The following is an 8,031-nucleotide window of genomic DNA, read 5'->3' as shown; positions in this document are numbered from 1 at the left end:
GGGGAAGCGACTGTGCCACTTTCTGGCTTTAGCTGGGAGCCCCTGAGAGGGCTCGTAGCTGGGGCTATGAGTGAAAAACATTTTAAAAGAGACCCAAGGATATCCCAAGATTGGGGAGGAAGAAAACCTCATTGCAGACATTGTACATCCCCCAGCAGAACAGATGCTGACAACTTGCAGCAAATCCCTCTTTCTAGTCTTTTTGGAAAAGACAGAAACCATCAGCCTCATGACCCAGACGGGCTCTGAAAGAGTGAGCAGAGAAAAGAGAGGCAGACTGATGAATGTTTTGTTTTTTTTTTTTAATAATGATTTTAACTGTACTACTAATAAGCTTTTCTTTAAAAAAATATTAATTTGCACTATGCTGCTACTAACATTGTAATTATACTAATAATTGTTCGTAGCATCCTGCCTAGGTTCATATTTTAGTCAGGGCAATAAGAAGTTCTTGTCTCCATGCTGCAGGATTCATTCCATTTAACCAAAACAAGATTTTGGGTATACAAGTACTTTTTATCCAAGAATGTTTTCCTCATCTAAGAAGTGTGGATACAGACATGTTCATGTCATGACCATAGCTGCTGGTACACATTTGTAGTTTCCAACAGTGAGGATTGTTTTTTGGGTCTTGCATGTCATAATTACAGCAACTTGAGAGATCTGCTTACGTAAATGGGCAAGGGAACCCCACACATGCCAATAAACTGTTATTGAAGCCAGTTAGGGGCTTTGATACACATGCAAAGATTATTTTAATATGAAAATTTTTATTTAGACAACTCTATCCTAGGCATTTTTTTTCTAAAACCCTAACTATTGTTTAGAATGTCCTATAATCATTTAGCAACAGTTATATCTTCTTCAACTTTTAAACATATTATGTGTTGGCTTATGAATTTCGTATTCTCTATTTTACCTCATGCCCAAATATCACCATTTCTGAAACCTCTCTGTACCTTGTTCAGGAATTAATACAACAATATACAATTATCTTTTGTTTATAAACTAGAAATGGCTGAAAAATAAATTCAGCACTTCAAGCTCAAAGTTTAGTTGTGGTGATATGGTTGAAAATAACTATGAGTTGTAAGTATAAAATTGTAGATCGAATCTGCAATTCTTTTAAACTGGGAACGTCTCAGATCTTGTTCATCTCTAAACATTACCAAGCTTAAAATACTGTAAAAGTAAATCTCCCCTCTACACACACAAATCCAAAACAAGCCACAGTTTTCAGTCAGCTGTTCTTAACTGCCCAGCACCAAACAGAGCCAGAACATAAATGATATTATTTTGGTTTCTTAAGTGAGTTTCCTCGGTTACCTTTACCACTTTCAGCCTCAGACCATCTATGCCTACAATCTTCCATTTCTCCCTCTGGCCTGTGGCTGCTTTACGAGCCTTAAAAGCAAATGGAAAGCGTGCAAGCACTGTGCCTGGCTGGGGGTTAAGTGATTCCCTTGGTTTCTCTTCCTACTTTCCTTGTTGAATTATTATGACATTTCCTGTTTAAACTGTAAATTTTTAGGTTATATGAACCAGTGAATACAGAACAAAGAAGATAATCACGTTTATATTATAAATATCATGCAAAATGATATCAGAAGTTAAACAAATTAGCCCTAAACACAGATGCACACTTAGGAATGAACTTTTGCTTCCCTCTAGTATTAATTAAAGAAAACATATCTCCAATAACCACAGAAATGTTCATGATCTGTTTGAGCTGTTTTGAAGAAACAGCTGATAGAAAAAACTACCATGTGGAAGGATCAAGTGAATGAATAGCCTTTCTTGCTGCAACAGCACTAAGCTAGTTACTCAATTATGTGAAATTCAGGAAAGCACAGTGGGTGTAACCATGGTTGCAGAGCATGAAAATCCAACTCTGTTGTTGGTTTCCAGGGGACAGGTACTTTATCTGATGCCAAACTGCTGTGTCAGACACAGGCAACTGAAGTACAACTTAAGAAACAAAGTTTATTAACTTCTATAGAGAGAAAGGTAACCATTGAATTCAGTGGAAGTTAACATCCAGTAGATGATCAAAATGATTGACAACACAAACCAGAGAAAGGAGATTTACTGTCTCTGACATGTGGGTCACATACATGTTATTTGGCAACAGCCATCTCCAGACTAACAGCTGAAGTGATGTCAGAAATTCTGGCAAGTATCAGTACATCAGTATATGGAAAACTGTTGTTTTAGCATAAGGCATTCCTTTGTCTCAGCTGAGGGAATGTATGCTACCATGGTGTCCATCAACAGTACAGCAAAGACAATTCAAGCAGAAACAATGGAAACTTTCCTCTTTTTTCTTTTTTTTCCAAACGTATTTCCCAGGATAAGTTAAAACCTGGTATTATTTTTAGATGAATGCACCCATTAATCTGCCATCTTCTTGCTGTCACTCTGGTTTAATTTCACCTAAATTGCTAAGGACATTAGCAGAGAAACTACAATAAGTAGTGACTGATGAGGAGAAAAAGAGAAGGAAAAAGTGTTTTGGAAGCCCTTCTAAAAACCAGAGACTGTATGGTAATTACTCTCAGAGTGTTCATTAAACTGACCTCCTTTGCTAAAGTACTATCAGTGAACAATTTACTGTGCCTTAGGTACCATTTTGGAGGAAGTCATTCTGGTGTGGTTACTGCTGCCCTGCTCAACCAAAGACTGAAATGATTGATGTTTTTCAACCAGTTTCCTTCTTGGATTGGTCATAATTATTGTGCTTAGCCTTTGACTGAGGTTATGAAAAGGCTAAAGCTGTTCTACTAAATCAGACAGAAACAGGTGAATTTAGACTAATGAAACCAGAACTTTTTCCTTTCCTACTCACAGGCACATCTGTCTACATTAACCAAGCGGCAGATGTGTGTGTAAGAGACAAAAAGCAGAAGAGCGTATCTTCCCACATATATTTCCCCTTCATTTATTTTTCAGTATCTCCATTTCAAAAACAAAATCAAAATCTAGCTGCAAGCCAGCGAGACTTCCAGAATAAAGCCCAGCCCAGCCCAGCAGGCTCAGGGTGGAAAATGTCTCCCCTTTGAGAAATGTCTTAAAGAAGTGGGGAGACACACACAAAGGTTTATGCATATTAATGCATCCTAAATCTCTGGTGCTGTCTCATCTGTCTCTTGGTGCCTGAAGAGTTGGTGTGATGACTCCATAGAGGCTGCAGCATCCTGCTGTGTTGTTTGTAGCTATGCTGCAAACTGTGATGGAGCAAGCAGAAAAATCGTACTGGTTTGGAGACTGCATAAACTGATTTTAGAACCAACTTGGAAGGGAAGGTTGAGGTTTACAGCAACAAGGTGGTGTTGTTACACTACTCTGGCATCAACACATTATAAATATATTTCATTATTTTTTGTAAAGTAAAACCTTATTTGGTCCTGACCAGGGACACAGTAGAAAAGGAGATTGCAACAATAATTTTTAGTGAAACCTGGTAATTCTGAATAGAGAGAGACCACTTACACTTGTAAGAAAAGCAAAATATGTGAATCACTAAAAGTATGTGTCATGTCACTAGTAAACAAATATGTACTGGTGTTTCCTTTGGTGCTTGTCATTCTCCTCTTGCAGTAAGCTTTGTCTGTGAGCAGTCAATCAGATAGAAGTCTGTCACCCTGTAGATATATATAGATCTTTCCCTTCCTTTTTCCTCTGCCACTGAATGCCTCTTACAAGGCAAATGGATGCTTACAGAGGCCTTTTGGTTTGAATGAAAAGACTTTACAGGTATTTAAACAGCTCAGAGGATACAAGAGCCTCCGTTCCAAAATATTAAATACCTCCAAAGTACCTACAGCTCCTGAATGCACTGCTTAAAGAAAATTCCATGTTAATTTATGTATCTTGCATGCTTATTTATTTTTTCCAAAATAGTAATTTCTGTAAACATTCAGAATGCATTTTAGAACAGATGAAATCAACAACACAAAACACCTTTTTTTGTTGTTGTGTCTGCTTCAATATTTATGTTTATATTTATTTAAATGATTTTATTTTGGTTTAAGGAAAATAGATGTTTGAGACTTGACTGGCAGCAAGTTTAATTCTACAGAAAACGTAGCAGAAAAATAGCATTTCCACACTTTCCACATACCTAATCTCAAATATGTAAAATGTATTATTCATCTCATAATGACTTGTGACAGTATATGTCATGTATGAGCCATATGTCAAATATCCTAAGTTCCTAGACTAACCAGAATATTGTGAAATGGTGATTACTCATGTATTTCTTCAGAACTAAGAGCATAATTTTTTAGAGCTTACACTGAAGCCTATGCTGGCTAAATGGCATTGCTCTGCATCCTCATCTCATGCTCTCTGGACAGAGATTGCTTTCACAGTCCCTGGTTATCATGACATAAATTTGGCTCTCTACAAACTGAATTTTTTCAGGCTAATGTGCTGACAGTGTAAGCAGAAAGGTTTAGAAGGTAATAAAATACTGAATCTCCATTCATGTTACCCCTTGCTCCTGACTGCTTTATGATAGTATAATATATTGTACAACATAATTAACTGCTTTTACATCTCTTTCAGTATTTTATGCCTTGTTACTTCTTTTATTCTTTGGAAACATTTTTATAATATCATCATAAAATCAAATGACTGGTTCTCACATATAGAAAAAAAGAGGCTTGCAGACATTTTTTTAATTAACAATAATTAGTTGATGTTTGCATGGTGCTCTGCTGAAGGCATAAATGAGGTGATTATTTTATTTATATTGTCATATTACCAATGGACTAATATTGAGATTCTTTCTGGAGAGCACTGAGAAATCTGACTCCAGATTCATTTTTTCAAATATTAGGGATATAAAACAAGAGCTAATCGGTCAAAGAGCTTTTTTTAACTTGCCCAAACTAGCTCCTGACATACATACAAATCAGGATTGAAGACTGGAGACAGGACATATGGCTGCTTTTGAAAAGAGATAAGTGCATGAGCATCTGACTTTAGCTGTGTTTGTTGCAGGACACCCACAGAGAAACCTGGTGTTTTCAGTACCCTTGGATGTCGCAGCTTTGCTTGTTAATCCATGTCTCATGAGAAACAGGGACTTTCAGAATAGAAGCTAAAACTCTCAGCAGACCAGCGGGGATCTTCTGAGTTACACCTCTTGAGATTTAGTCTGGGTCTCACTTACTTTTCATCTTTGTAAGTTTTTTTTCCACCACATGGCATAGGTGCCCAAAGTTTTCTTTTAAGAGATAATTAGTACAGCAAAGGCCCTTTTATTAGCTAATGTACCAATTACTTACATTACTCAGATAGGATGCAGAAAATTAAGACTCATTATCCTTTCTGCCTGAGGACAGTCAAACCCCCAAATCCTTGGGAACGGTACATTCTGGCAGCTATTTTGCATGTGGATAAGACCATTTTCTCCTGCTAGAGTTACGCTTTGACACACTAATAATTCAGAGGCCTCTGGAAGAGGAAGGTGAGCAATTGAGGGAACATCATCAACAAATCTAAACCTATATAAATAGTTTTTAAGAATTCACCAGGGAGGGAAGACAGTTAGTTTTGAAAAAAATGCAAAATTTTACCAACCTACCCTGCATTATGGCACTAAACACTAGCTTATGGGGAAGAGCTGAAGTGCCACCTGTGCCTGTTTTCTGTGTTGTCTGTGATGCTCACTCTGATAAACTGTGGTAAATATTTTCAGAGCAGGCTCATCACATCAAGCAGATGCCCAAGCAGAAGAGGATTATGTTGCTACTTCATCTGTGAATCCTGGAATATGGAGTGTGAGACTTGTTCTGGGTTACCCAGCACAGCTACAGCTGAAGCATGGCAGAGTCCAAGGGGTGTTGGAGGTGCCTGGGCACCCTGCATGCACATCTGGAGCAGCTTGATTTGATGCAACAAGTTGTTGTTCACCAGCCTGGGCTGCAGCTCTAAGGATGCCATTGCATCTTCCACAGCCAGGAGGAAATGGCCTGCCTTTTGTAGGCAGGGTCTATACCTTAGTTAATTAGTTAATTACTCAATTCATGCCAGCTGGGTAATAATAATAAGATGCCATAATTCCCCCTTTTTGTTTTACAGTTTTTGTTTTCAAAGGTTTTTTCAAGAAGGCTTTACAGTGAGCAGAGACCCAGTCCATTCATTCCAACTCCAGCACACTTCCCTCCCATGAATATCACATCAGGGCTTGCAGCTTTACCTTCTTTACCAAAGGACTCTTGCTCCAGCTCTCGCGAGGGAGTCAGGGTCCTCAGGGTCTCTCAGATGTATCACATCAGGGTCACCAGTTGTTGCTCACCAGCCTAGGCTGCAGCTCTAAGGATGCCATTGCATCTTCCACAGCCAGGAGGAAATGGCCTGCCTTTTGTAGTCAGGGCCTATACCTTAGTTAATTAGTTAATTACTCAATTCATGCCAGCTGGGTAATAATAATAAGATGCCATAACAAGTCTGCTCTGACTGGACCACGATGTAGAGTTAGGTTTTGATCCTGATCTTAGGTTCATCTTAAGCTGCTCTGCATATGTTTAACAAGTCTGGTTCTTTGGAGCTCCTGGGTGGTGCATTTGTAGTAGCTCTGAGGTGGCTAAGCAGAGATCTACTGCTTTCTTGGCTGCAGGGCCCTTCTTGGACTGGAAGACTGTGACTTATGACTGCAGTGATTTGAAACACTCCTGGGCACAACTCTAGGTAGCTCTAGGTAGCAAATTTTACTTGGAGCAACTGGATTTATTTCTTGGATCTATCTTTTAGTTCTTCTCAGCTAAGTTTATTTTTTATATTTTAAGATGCTCTAAGGGGAACTTAAATTTTCTTTCAGGTAACAGATGAATCTTTTGCAATTATTCTGGTAAAGCTATTGAAATGACAGTAGAACTGTGGGTGGCTAAACTGTGAGTCAAGAGGTATATTTGAAAAGATATTTGATATTATCATTGGACATGTTGTCCAGAACATTCCTTGTCTTTAAAAATATTTTCCACATTGCCTCATTTAATACACTGAGAGTTTTAATAGCACTGAATTGCCAAATTAAATTCAAAAAGGATTTGAAAATTAAATCCTTTCTATCAAGGAAGTGATCACTTCAGGCTTTAAAGATAAAATGTTTAATGTTCTAATCACAGGAAAATGGCACAAAAGATCATATGCAATGCTATATAAGCAAAGTTTTTGATTGTTCTACACAAAATAATCTCTATCCTAGTTAAACTGATTATGGGCTGTATTTCTCAAATAACTGCCTAACCTTCTGAGTTTCTCCGTCTTTTAGGAACCTTCCATGGTCTTGAGATGAGTGGGATTCTTGGCTTTTAATAAAAACCTGAAGGTTTTTATATTTTTTTGTCTGCTGTCACGCCAGCTGTTCTGAGGTCTTATAATTAGACACTATTGTGTTGGTTAATTTTATATATATGTTTCACAGATATTGTAATAGATATTGCAAACTGTATACTTTTACACAAATTATTTTAAACAATGTATTATTAGTGTGACACTGCCCGATTACTTCCCAGCCACAGACTGATGGGTCTATTTTAATGTTTACTCTGTCTGTAAGCATGCTTTGGAAAGTATTGTTTCCTTGATTATCCTGAAGTGAGACACAGAGAGATCAAACGACCTTTCAAGACAGAGGTAATTGTCATGTCAGCCTAATGCCTTTGCTAAACAAAATCCTTCCTCTTTGATATTCTCCTGAGCCACGAAAGTAGGAGCAAGAATGACCCACATATATCCAATCTCTTGCCTTTCCCAAATGAAAACTTTGCCAATATATTTTAAACAAAAGGAAATACCTCTAAAATGTGGAGTTGCATTCCAGGCACTAAATCATGCCATCTTCTCCAGGAATAGGCTTCAACATCTGATCCTTGCTTCTTCAGGAGTTCTGTTCAAGACCGACATGTTAGTGAGATGTTGCTCACAGTGTCTAGGAAGAATCAGCAGCTGAACCTACACTGCTTTTGTAGGAAAATAAGTTGGAACAGGATGGCCCAATAAAGTATTGATTAGTAAAAAGGA

This window comes from Tauraco erythrolophus, chromosome 3, assembly GCF_009769465.1.
Source record: "Tauraco erythrolophus isolate bTauEry1 chromosome 3, bTauEry1.pri, whole genome shotgun sequence".
Lineage (NCBI taxonomy): Eukaryota > Metazoa > Chordata > Aves > Musophagiformes > Musophagidae > Tauraco > Tauraco erythrolophus.
This window is presented reverse-complemented; position numbering follows the sequence as displayed.